Genomic DNA, 13,206 nt, shown 5'->3' with positions numbered 1-13,206 from the left:
GTCTGTACATTATGTTCACTAATACACATTTTTTTGTAAGCTCTTTCTCCTTATATACACATTTTGGTAGATTATTTTAGCCAGACAACTGCATTGCAAAATTGGAAGGAGTGCCAATTTCTTTGTTTTGGGTTTTGTTGTTGTTGTTTAGTCGTTTAGTCGTGACCCCATGGACCAGAGCACACCAGGCACTCCTGTCTTCCACTGCCTCCCACAGTTTGGTCAGACTCATGTTTGTGGCTTCGAGAACACTGTCCAACCATCTCGTCCTCTGTCGTCCCCTTCTCCTTGTGCCCTCCATCTTTCCCAACATCAGGACAGCAAATTATCTTCTTTTGCTTTTTTGGTACTGTTTTTTAAAAACTATTTTAGCTGTTTCGACGGTATGTACACAAAAGGTGATGTTATGATTGCATAGATTATGCCTGTCAGCATTAAAGTGAGGACAAAACTACTTTCTCTGCCATCCCAAGCTCAAAATGGCCCTCAGTTCTTTGCTGTGGGAGCATCACAAAGATGGGCTTTCCCGTTGTTATTATTTTATTAAGAAACAAAATAAACAAAAAATGAGTTTTCAGATTACAGTGTGGCAATGATGGGCCTGCATCCCTGCATGATGTTGTTATTCTGTGAACTGCCCTGATACTTTTGATGAAGGGTGGTATATAAAATTAATCAATCAATCAATTAATTAATTAATTAATACGTAATTATAGGCTCTCTTGCTTAGCCACTTAAAACCCTACCTGCTGCTCTCTGTGGAGCTAGGAATGCATGGATGGCAACTAAACATCTGCTAATCAACAAAAAATGGAATTTTCTGTGCCCACAAAGCCAGACGAGCCAAATTTCCAATAATTGGCAGGCTACACAAAGTTGTGGAGCTCCATTTTCTTTTATGGTTTCCCAGGCAAAGCCAAGGCACAGTAATGCCCTCTAGTGTTGGTTTCAAATCTATCTCTCTCTCTCTCTCTCTCTCTCTCTCTCTCTCTCTCTCTCTCTCTCACACACACACACACACACACACACACACACACACACACTGTATTCTGACTAATAATAGCCAACTGACTGACTAAGCAAGAATGAGCTGTTGACTTGGTGGTGGATTAGCTCAATATAAACATCAAGTCAGTGTGTGGCAGTGATGAACAAGGCAAATTCCGTGTTTGGAATTCCGAGGAAAGGAGTTGGAAATAATCTTGTCAGAATAGCAATGTCCTTGTACAAATCTTTTGTGCTGTCAAATTTGGAATACGGTGTACAATCATTATCACCATACATAGGCGCCGACGGCTAGGGGTTGAGGCAGTTTCGGCCTGGAATTTGTATTTAGGAAAAGAAACATAAACGGTGAGTTTAGGAGTTTATCCCTCCCTACAGCATCCAATGGCTTCTTCCTTGATTGCAGCTTGGCTGTTCAGATTTCCAAGGAGATCCTCTGCAAAGGACTCCAGGGGCTTCTAAACTGCTTCCTATTGATTTCCCTACTAAGATAGTTTATCACTCCTTGTTACTTTTAAAAAGCAATGTAATCTGTGCTGCGAACTGAATAGGGTTTATTAGACAAATCCTACCCCAGCCAGTCTAAAGGTGGCTATATGGCATCACTATTCATGTTTGGTGATTTCCCCCCCCCTTAAAAAATAAAATAAAAACCCTATATTGAAAGTGCCTCTTCCCATTTCCTAGAGAAGAGTTGACACCTTCAGCCAGTGTCTCCCAAACTTGGGTCTCCAGCTGTTTTTGGACTACAGTTCCCATCATCCCTGACCACTGCTCCTGCTAGGTGGGGATGATGGGAGTTGTAGTCCAAAAACAGCTGGAGAAGCAAGTTTGGGAAAACCCACCTTAAGCTAAAGCAGATCTGGACTGACTGCAGAAGAGCACCAGGTTGTCCCATGGGAAGACCCAAATGATGGCTGCATTAAGGGATTCGACATCACTGGATGACATGGCTGCTGTCAGGACCTTGCAATGTGGGGACAGGGACTCTGAGAATGAGGTCCAGGCTCCTTTGCCAGGAGGAGAACAGATGCAAGGCACAGGCTTACCACTATCCTCTGCATTGCCTGTCTCCCTTTGCCTCACAGAAGTCAACAGCTTCAAAAGAGAGCTCTTTAAGAAGCCAGTTGGTTTCTCTGTAGGGAGATGGAAGCAACCACATTCCAGGTCTGGTGAGCCTGGCTTCAGCTAGCTCTTTCTCCCTACAGAGACAGCATTTCCTTGTAGCTGCCTTAGGAGGAGAACACTCTATGAGCAGCAGGGCCTTCTTGGGGCTGCCCAAGGTACTGATCCTGTTTGCCTTACCTGTTCCCCCTACAGCAGGCTTCCTCAACCTTGGCTCTCCAGATGTTTTTGGCCTACAACTCCCATGATCCCCAGCTAGCAGGACCAGTGGTCAGGGATGGTGGGAATTGTAGTCTCAAAACATCTGGAGGGCCGAGGTTGAGGAAGCCTGCCCTACAGCTTGACTCTGGTTCCCATCGGCACCTACTGAAGTTCTTTGCTCAGCCGGGTCCTTGCTTCTGAGTGGAGATGCTGATGGAGGGAGGAATCCCAAACTGGCCAAATCCACAGAGGAGAGGGTTGTTCATAGAACTGTAGAGTTGGAAGGAACCAGAAGGGTCATCTAATCCAAGCCCCCCTGAAATGCAGGAATCTTTTGCCCAATGTGGGCCTTGAACCTGAGATTAAAAGTCTCATGCTCTACCATGGCTAGAGCCATGAAGAACTCTAGCCATTGTTGCTGCTAGTCACAATGGCTATGTTCTGCCACCACAGCTGCAGGCAGCAATGCTTCTGAATACCAGTTGCTGGGAGCCAAAGGAGGGGAGAGTGGTCTTGTGCCCGTATGCTGGTTTCCTGCAGGCATGTGGTTGGCCACTGTGATATGTGGGTGGCCACTGGATTAAATGGGCCATTGGTTTGATCCAGCAGGTTCTCCTTATGTTCTAATGGAAACCAAAAGGAGCACAAGTCATGTTCTCACCACTGCTGTCTTCTCACATGTTAAGGCTGGTCCATAGGCAGGAGTCTTTGATGAGCCAGGATTGATGGGACAAGCTGGAAGTCAACGACAAAGGACAAACCAGGAAGCAGGATGGAGGAGCAAATCAGGAGCCAAGACCAAAGGATCTCACCTTTCACAGGTGTTTCCAGCTATCCTACAACTTTCTGAGCTACTTAACTGCAACTCCCCAGTTGTGACTGGCTGCCCACTTCAAGAACTGCCATTAGTCATTTTGGCCCATTGCCCCTCTCTTGTCCATACCCAGAACACTTCACACCAATCAGAGAGTATTCTCATAACAATATTATGGGGTGATTCTGTTTTCCTAATATGTCTTTATCCAAAAGAATATGTGTCACCTTCTTAGTGTTGGGGAGGATCCTAGCTCACTCTGCATTTTTGGAACCACCCTTCTAATTTCACACACACACACACACCTGACCCATGTGCAAATTGGAACATTGTTCTGTGGATAGAGTCACATAATCAGAACCATGTGTGAGTCTGGACTGTACAGTGGTACCTCAGGTTACATACGCTTCAGGTTACATACGCTTCAGGTTACAGACTCCGCTAACCCAGAAATAGTGCTTCAGGTTAAGAACTTTGCTTCAGGATGAGAACAGAAATCGTGCTCTGGTGGCGCGGCGGCAGCGGGAGGCCCCATTAGCTAAAGTAGTGCTTCAGGTTAAGAACAGTTTCAGGTTAAGAACGGACCTCCAGAACGAATTAAGTACTTAACCTGAGGTACCACTGTACTTAGAAGGTAGGCTGAAGGACATGGGGGGCAGAGATATATTTTCCCCTGTACAGTTTCCCAGGATTGGGGCTGCACATTATGAAATACAGTCACTTCTTGGAAGCATTTTAAATGGGAATTTTTAATTTTCAGAAACAAGGAGCCCTCCAATCACCTCATAAGTACTTCCTACATTTACAAACTAACACAAAGGCAAGAATCATTTTTTAAAGAAACAACAGTATGTGTCTCAAAGGGATCTATTACAATCTCACCCACTGAATGACGTCCTGCCCACAAAATCCTCTTTACGATCTGACCATCTCAAGATCTGCCTATAAACGAGATGAAATGGAGCAAGGTTTGGAGGGGCATTGGGGACATGAAGCTGGCACAGGACAGAAATAATGTGATCCATCCATCATGACACCTTGTTAGTTTGTTTGGCACCTTGTTAGTTTGTTTGCCTGTTTATTAATTACTGGAGGACAGGCTGATAGTAAAATATGCATAGAGTAGAGCCATCAGCAACAGCGCCACCTGCAGGTTTCGGGAGCTAGGGATGGAGGCAGAATCTGTTTTGAATGGATTCATAGACAGAATTTGGCTGTTCTGACCTAATTGAGTATTATTTTCTTTGGACTGCCTCATCTATCAAAGGCCTGCTTATGTCTCAGCTGTTTGTGCCTTGTCAGGTTTTCTTTTCTTTTTGAAGCCAGGCTAATGATATGCAACATTATAAACACACAAAATGCATGTTCTGTGTATATCAAATGCTGTTGTACTCCAGATCCAATCAGTCTGAAACAGAATGGCTAATGGTCAGTGAGCCACAGACACCCCTCCCGATTTAGAAGTACGTGCATCCCCTGGGTTCAGCTCCACTGAAAACAAATTGGAATACAATTTGATGTAGGAACAGATGGGGAGCTTGACCCGACTGCTAACTGACTAGTCTCCTAATGAAAATAATGGATTTTTTTAAAAAAGGGTTCTACACTCTTTGCAGTGGCTTGGAGGCACATAGGATTTGGGCAACTAATTCTGTTTAATCCCTTCTAAGAAAGCCCCAAGGCTGTAATATGCAGATGAGGAAACATGGACAATGAAAATCAATGATTCTTCCTCGTTGCTTATTTGCCTTGAGAAAGTTGACACAGCTGAGCACAAATGCACCATCCTAGGCTGGCAACCTCATCCGAAGTCAGATTAATTCCACACCAGCAACAATGCACATTTGAAAGCTGCAACATAGGAATCCATCTGGTGTGAGTTCTAGTTCTGTGATGAAAACAAAAATATTATGAAAACCAGTCTATTATACATATGACGCCAACATCATGCACTCTGCTCCATTGGAGTGTATGTATCAGGAACAATTCCCTCTCGGATATCCTTTGCTAAAAGGTTGTTGCTTGAAATTTAATTCCCCAGGCACCCCCAGAATTCCCTAGTAAAGGGATGACGGACCTGTGGCCCTCCAAATGTTCCTGGCTCCTCAGCTCCCACTATATCTGATAATTGGTCCTGCTGGCTGGGGCTGCTGGGAATTGGGGTTCATGAACATCTGGAGGGCTGCAGGTTCCTCACTCCTGTTCTAAAAGTTAAATCTCTTTGGTGGGTGGATGCATCTTGTCTCTGTCATGCATTTTCCTTCATGCATGCATGCATGCATGCATGTGAACATTGAGGCACCATGCTAGCTCAAAGGGCCAAATGGCAGGCTGTGCAATGGGCATTTCACACCCTGAGGTGTACGAACAGCTTTTGGAGTAGACAATTAGTGGGTTGGCAACAAGCCAAGTTAAACAGAGTACGTGAGAAAGTCTGCTTGGGGACAAGGAAGCCTAGCAACAGGTGTTGATTGGCTAAGTTCTTCCTTTATAAGCAGTATGGCACAGCAGTTTTGTTATTGGAGTGTTGAGTTTTGGAAAAGAGTTTGAATCTTGTCTGTGTGTATATAGCAACTTGTACAAAGCTGTGCTTTACTCTGCTGTATATAATAAAGCTAACTAAAAATCAAGTTACTAGTCAGCAAGTTCTGTTCCTGTTCATCGTCCTGGAATTCACTGATTGGGCAGCTGGTAACAAGAGTTATGGTTGAGATCCATCAATAGCTAGCATATTGTCAGGCAACTGTTTTGTGCTAAAGCCTAATGCTTTCACCCCAACAATTAACAACAACAACAAATCCATTGGGTTTTAAATTGATGGGGTATATGCAATGCTTTTTTTCAGGGGGTACTCAAGAGTATTGGTACCTCTTTTTTTTTTTTTTTTTTGTTGATAAAATGTATGGTGCTTACTGTAACAACTTCATGGTGAGTACCAACACCTATTTTTCTAGAAGCAAATTTATCCAAAGAAACTTGCATTTAGAGGGTATGAGGAATTGGGAAGGTTGGTTATTCACATGAAACATAAAATTTCACAACACGGCTGCACAGTCTTCTGGCTCTGCTTGTCAAGGTGCACAAATAGCAAGCAAATCCCCCGGAAGTTGCTATAAATAAAGCTCTTTGTACCAGTTCTCTAAAGTAATTGATGAAGCATATTTCCATCCCCATGAAATAACTAGGTGCGCTGCTAGCATCAAATATATGACAAGGGGTTTACAAACAGTACCAGCGTTAGATAATAAACATAGAGTGAAATTGGATCCCAAGTTATCTCCTGTGATGACATTAATCTCCACAGCTGCTTGCTCCAAAAAGTCTTTTACTGCTGGGTAGGTCAACCAGCGATGCCAACAAAATACCTCTTTCGTTGCATTTCTGCCAACACAGAGAATTACCATTGCCCTGAATACAGGCCATTTGAACCAGTGTATAAAACCATTGGTGCATGGACTTAACAGAGTTCTCTTGGATGTTAGCAGAAATGGAGGTAACAAGCTTCACGTGCCACATTTTACACTAGGGATCTGGCCCCGGCCCCCAGATCTTCCTCCAGATCCATTTCCCATACTGCTATCTGGACTAGATGGACCATGGACCTGATCCAGAAAGATATTCTTGTGTTCATACGCCTCTGCATCTTTTCTTAGAAATAAGCCCCATTGAGTTAAATGAGACTTGCTCATAAGGAAGTGTTAAATCAGTGCTTTCTCCAAACAGTAGGCTGGGATCTATCAGCTGGCCTTGAACCACTTTCCGGTGGGCCTCGATGCCACAGTCTGCCTAGTGCCTCCCCACTTCCCCGGCCCTGCCCTATAGCTGTTCCATAGCCTTTTGGTTGGACCAACACACCAGGAATTCCTTGCATATTGAGCAAAGGTCTCTGGGAGACAGAGAAACTTGGGATGGAGGAGGAGGAGGAGGTCTCCTTCCTCTGAAAAGAAAGGCCCAGAGGAAGTGTTAAAGGAAGCCAGAAGGTGACATAAACCGGGAAATTCATATCATCACCAAACAAACAACCTGAGGATGGGAAGGAAGGGAATAAGAGAGAGAAACTGTGAGAGGAATGAGTGAATGGAAAAAGACCCAGACTGAAAGAAAATGGCAGTTTGGGGAATAAGGTTCAAATTGTGCTTGAAAGGAGAATGAGAGAAGAAATTACAGGTCATGAGATAAAACAAACAATCTTTGATAGGTCTTTGGGGTGGATAAGAGGGGGACTGAAATATACTCAGAGTCGAGAGAGGATTTCATGCTCTTTATTCAGTTCTGGACCCTATTGTTCTAGGACCAATCAGACTGCTGCCTTTTGGATCCTATTCAACTCAGTACATAACAGGGACAATCTAAAATAAAAAGCCTTCTCCACTTTGAGCCTCTGGGTCAGCAAATTATGCCTAAAATTGAAATGCTGGAGGTTGCAGTACCTCCAGAGCAGATATCTGCCCTTAGCTTGTGGAAAGCTGAGCTATGGAACCCCTTGCCACAAGGAAAACGCTGGGGCAAAGAATTTAGCAATCTCCCAAGATGGATTTGCTATCAGTAGAAAAATATTATCATAGTGGCCAATTCATTCTGCCAGCTCTGCCACCATTTTCTGAGTGGTGCTCTCAGTCAAGTGGGTCCTGGGAGTGGGTCCTGTTTTAAGGGATTGCAGCCTTGGGCGGGGGGGGGGGCACAATTTCAAGTCCTCACCTGCAAAAGCTTTCTCATTCTTGGGGGGTGGGGAAAGAGGAGACGCAACCCAGTGCCCTCCCCTTTCCTCCCACCTCTTGGCACTGTTGACTGCAGCCTCTGAGGCTGCTTTCCATTAACAGGGATAAAGAAGCCCGTAGACAGGCAGTGTACATAGTCAAGAGACTGCAGAAGAAGGTGGGTATCCTTGGCTTTAGCAAAAGCTGCCACATTTCCCAAAAGCTCATATCTTCCCAGCATGCTGCTTCTCATTCCACCCTACAACTGCCAGCAACGGCGAAGACTTGCTGCAAGCCACGGAATATCGGTCCACAAAGGAAACAGATGTGTTGATGAGAAACAGAGTCAGGAGTCCTCATCTTGAAAGTCGTGTTTTGTTGCTGTCGATGAGCAGGTGATGGCAGAATAGTGACTCGGATTTGTGCAAGCTCAAAAACAGGTCCCGTTTGGAGAGGTGACAGTTATCTCCTTGCCCTGGGGCAGTGGCGTAGCGTGGGGGGTGCAGGGGGGCCCGGCCGCACCGGGCGCAACTCCATGGGTTAGGGGGCGCAAATCCACGGGTTAGGGGGCGCAAATTACTTGCCTTGCCCCGGGTGCTGACAACCCACGCTACGCCACTGCCCTGGGGAAAACGTCCTTCCTTCTGTGCCATTATGATCTCTCCAGAAACTGCCCAGATGAGCCAACACTTTTCAGAAGACATTTCTGAAGGCCAGGAGAACAATAGTAGGTGGAACCTGATCCAGGTGGACAGGCAGAACCACCTGCTGATTGGCTGGAGTAAGAAGATAGGCAGGAGGAGACTGACTGAGAGCAGACTATGGTTGGTGGGTCAGTGCCCCATTTGCTTTAGCGGACCAGCCTTTGCTGCATCCTAGGAAATGTCTTGGAAGACACAGGCTGTATGCACACAATATCTTTAAAGCACATTCGAAACACTTTCCCTCAAATCATTCTGAGCACTGTGGTTTGCCCCTCACAATGTTATACTTCCCAGCAACCCTTAATAAACTAGTGGACCCAGAATTCTTTGAGGGAGAGAAGTTGCTTTGAATGTGCTTGAAATGTATAGTGTGCCCCAAAATTATATGTATAGGTTTTTACACACACACACACACACACAGCTTGAAGACATTATTCCTAGATAAAGGAAGAGAGCAGATTATCTCTCCCACAAAATGGCTCTTCCCTTCCAGAACAGTTTCCCTCCATTTCCTCGTCATTCACAAATAGTCTACAATTTGTCCCTATGGCAACCTATCACCTTAATTTCTAACTTTACAAAATGCCCAGCCAGACCTGTCCAACTCTTCTTCTTTTCCTACCACTTTTAGCTTTTCTCTCGCTCTCATTCTTCTTCTTCTTTTTTAAGTCTCTCGCTCATTCTCTCTCTCTCAGTCACAGAACAACAGTGGTGGAAGGGATCCCCAGAGGTCATCTGGTCAAATCCCATCACAACATTGCCAAGGGTGTGTGTGTGTGTGTCATTGACAGTGAACTTGAAAGAAGCTAAAAGTTGGGTCAGCTTGTATACAGACATCACTTTACAGAATTTGCAAATAAGTAAGACAAAACAGAGAGGGTTTCTAATGCACCAGTTCCACTTGGGAAATGAGAACAGATCAGTTCTCCACAATCCAGGCAGAGAACTAGAATTTTGGAAGCAACATACATTTGTTTCAGTGGTGTGACAGAGCCAACGGTTACACGGGTTTCCTACTTGAATGGAGAACTCCCAACGCATATGTGTGGACTCCCAGAGGATCTATCCTGATCTTTAAATGGTGCATTACCTTGGGGGCAACATTCTGATGGCCACATGCCAATAGTGGTCCCTGAGCCACAGGCACATGTAGTTACAGCTAGAGGCAGCAAGTGCCAGAGAAAGAGATGTATTTCCCTTGTGCAGAAGGCCGTGTTCCAAATGCACATAATTCAGAGGTTTACACATCTCAGTCAAGACAAGCAAGAGGTATAAACACAGTTCAGGAACACATTACTTCTTCTGACTATGGGTTGCTGGGAATCAGAAGTAGTTAAGAGTGTTGTTATGCTCATGTTCAGATTGAGGGCTTCTTGCAGGCATCTAGTTGGCTACTGTGAGAACAGAATGCTGGATGAGATGGGCCTTTGGCCTGATGGAGCTTCCAGGCTCCTATGTTCTCATACCATCTAGGCAAAAACTGTCAGGAAGAACATGGAACAGGGCTGGTGAGATTGTGGCAGTGGACATGGCCAGGGTAGAGTCTCGAATGCCAGAAAGAGAAGCAGTGCAGGGGGGGGGGGGAGGGATGTTCAGGCCTCAGGCCTATGTGTCGTCCCGTCCCGTCCCCCAGTTTAAATAAATGTTCATAGGGAAGGGAGGGGGCTTGCATTATTTTCAGATATATACAAACAAACCACAGGCTGAAGAAATGCCACCAAACTTTCCAGAAGAGACAGCTTACATAAGAGTGGATGCACTGTGAACTTGCTGTGTTTTGAGATTTCTACCATCCCTCCCCTTGTGACTGGAGAGTGTTGGGTGAAACCTCAGCCCTGAATTGGAAGCTACTGCTCTCTGAGTCCAGCTCCCCGCCTTCTCCTCTCCTCATCCTGGTGGTCTCCTTAATTGCAAGATGCAATTAATAATTGCATCACTTTGGGGACAGACGGTCTGGCTTTAGAGAGGCTTTTTCAAAAGTTCTGGATTGGTCCATACTGCTGCAGATCGATTTGGGTCCACAAGACACATTCTGTAACGGTCAGTTGCTGCATTGACCTTAATCTGGTACAAACAGGCACAAATTGGCCCGGTTTGTTTCATGATTCAGACAAGTAAGTTGCACAGCCCTCGTTTCTGCACCAAAAAAGGATCTCTTCTCCAACTGTATTCTCCTTGTTATAATAGCAACCATGATTAGTGGTGTTGATGCAAAAGGATTAGATTTGCAGCAGCCAACAATAACACAGGCCAGGAAGCCCCTGGTGCAAGCTATATCCACAGATGGTCCCTGCAAGAGCAGAATTTTGATTGCATGAAGCTAGTTGATTCCAACCCACCTTCAGGCTTCATGCTGATCCCTTTGGGTTATGTCGATCAATGCGCTTTTAGTCTGAGCATCTTAATAAACTCATATTTCTGATCAATTTTGTGCCAAAACTCAGCATGTAGAGAAATCAACGCATGTCTTGAAGGGATCAAAATCCATCTCAAACCACCCCAGCTGTCCCATTACAGTGGTGCCTCGCAAGACGAAATTAATTCGTTCCGCAAGTTTTTTCTTCTTGCGAGTTTTTCGTCTTGCGAAGCATGGTTTCCCATAGGAATGCATTGAAAATCAATTAATGCGTTCCTATGGAAACCGCTTGCCAGGCTGGCGGTGCGGAGAAGGGCTTTTCTCCCCACCGGAAGCCTTCAGGACAGGTACGGGAACAGAGGGGAAGGGGCGCAGCGCTTCTCCTCTGTTCCCGGGGCTTGCGGTGGGAGGAGGGTTTTTCCTCCCCACCGCCAACATTCAGAACAGCATTCTGAATGTTGGCGGTGGGAAGGAAAACCCTCCTCCCACCGCAAGTCTTCAGGACAGCCATCCGAAGGCTGGCGTGGGGAGAAGGGCTTTCCGCCCCACCGCCAGCCTTCAGAGCAGCGTTCCGAAGGCTGGCGCGGGGAGAAGGGCTTTTCTCCCCACCGCCAGCCTTCGGAGGAGCCTTCCGAAGGCTGGCGCAGGGAGAAGGGCTTTCCGCCCCACCGCCAGCCTTCGGAGGAGGTCCGAGGACAGTGGGGAAGAAGCGCTGCGCTTCCCCGCTGTCCCGGAGATTTCCCTATGGGCTTTCGTCTTGCGAAGGAAGCCCATAGGGAAATTCGTTTTGCGAAGCGCCTCCAAAACGGAAAACCCTTTCGTCTAGCGGGTTTTCCGTCTTGCGAGGCGTTTGTCTTGCGGGGCACCACTGTACCTGAGGGTGTTCTTGAAAGCTGTCTTTTAGGGCATCATTAGGAAATCTCTGTGACATGTGAGGCTGCAGGAGAGTTTCGGATCTTGGATTTTGAAATTCATGCACCCCTGTGTACGGTTGATGTATACAACCTGATGGTGAAGCTGGTTTGTACTGAGGGAACCTTTCTGTGGCACAGGAACAGTTTCAAAGCAAGCTTAAGACTTCAATCCTCTACTCACTCACCTGTGAGGAAGCTCCACTGAACTCAATAAACCTTCCTTTTGAGAAGGTAAATAGACAGACAGATAGATAGATGGTTGCATTGCAAATCACATCACTTCCATGTGAAAGGTATGCCTTGATGTCTTTTGTCTTTGGAACATACTTAAGAGAGAGTGGGTCTATTCTGAAGGACTAAAGTTGGATTCAACCCAATAAACTCACATTGAACCTGGAGAGACAGACTTCTGGGCAAACTGTCAATTGCACTGTCGATGCCTTTGCAGGGCAACATGCCAGGGGTAGGTGGGAGGAAATCCCTTCCCTATAGAGCCAGGGAGGCTAACCTGTGGCCCCTCCAGCTCCCATGATCCCTGGGGCTGATGGGAGCTGTAGTCCACAGCATCCACATTCCTGCTGCAGAACTCAACAATAGAGGGGAGGGAGGATAGAGAAGGGAATGCAAGAGCAACAGGGGTTGAACACAGCAAAGACTTAAGCTTCCTATGTGGTGCCCAACCCATGGATAACAGTGACAAAGCTGGTCTTGCGCTTAGCGTTGTGCCTAACTTTCCCCCAGCTGGACTCATGTGACAGGGAGAAATCTCCGTTCATATCTCAAGGTGGATCTATCCAATCTGCTCGTTCCAAAACAATACGAGAAGAGCAACACAGCCATCCTTTGATATTCATCATGGACCCTCTGGGTCTTTCTTGCGACTGACAGTCACATTCAATCCAGAGCAAAGTTCTGGGGTCCACATGCAAGTGGTGGGAAGGGCCAGAAGCAAAAGTGGGCAGAGCAACAAATGTAATCTTTATCTTTGTACGATGGCTGCATACCCCCTCTCTATCCTTCATCCATTCGGGCAAGCAAGAGGCATGGCCAGAGATCGAGGACACAGTCCCACCAGGCAAATATCCGAAAGGAGGGTGCAAAATGAGCCTCTGAGGGGGTGCGACCTGGGGATAGGGGCCTGCCTGGGGAGAATCCCATGGGTTAGAGAGGGCTGCATTTGGCCCCCAGGTCTGAGGGTCCTCCCCTCTTCTGTAAGTAGTTGTCTTGGTTCCATAAAATTTATTTATTAGTGGTCTTCAGTTAATTTTACACATGCATCCTCCGTTCTCCCTGGGGTTTTTTTTTTCTTTAGGAGGGCAGTTTTCTTGTATTTTAATTCATTTGCCCCCCATCATAGCTGTCAACTTTTCCCTTTTCTTGCGAGGAATCC

The 13,206-nt window shown here is 46.1% G+C and overlaps 1 long non-coding RNA gene across 1 annotated transcript in view; it reads left to right on the top strand.

Moving 5' to 3' along the window:
- LOC308591146 overlaps positions 1 to 3,307 on the top strand; it is an 88,208-nt gene extending 84,901 nt beyond the window's left edge. The window contains exon 3 of the long non-coding RNA XR_014009995.1: positions 3,018 to 3,307. This is a non-coding gene — a long non-coding RNA (uncharacterized lncRNA). The remainder of the gene's footprint in view (positions 1 to 3,017) is intronic.
- The last annotated feature ends 9,899 nt before the right edge of the window (positions 3,308 to 13,206 follow it).

Source organism: Podarcis bocagei (assembly GCF_964188305.1).
Source record: "Podarcis bocagei genome assembly, chromosome: 7".
Classification (NCBI taxonomy): Eukaryota; Metazoa; Chordata; class Lepidosauria; order Squamata; family Lacertidae; genus Podarcis; species Podarcis bocagei.
The sequence above is the reverse complement of the archived record's forward strand: the minus strand, read 5'-3'. Positions and strand labels throughout refer to the sequence as shown.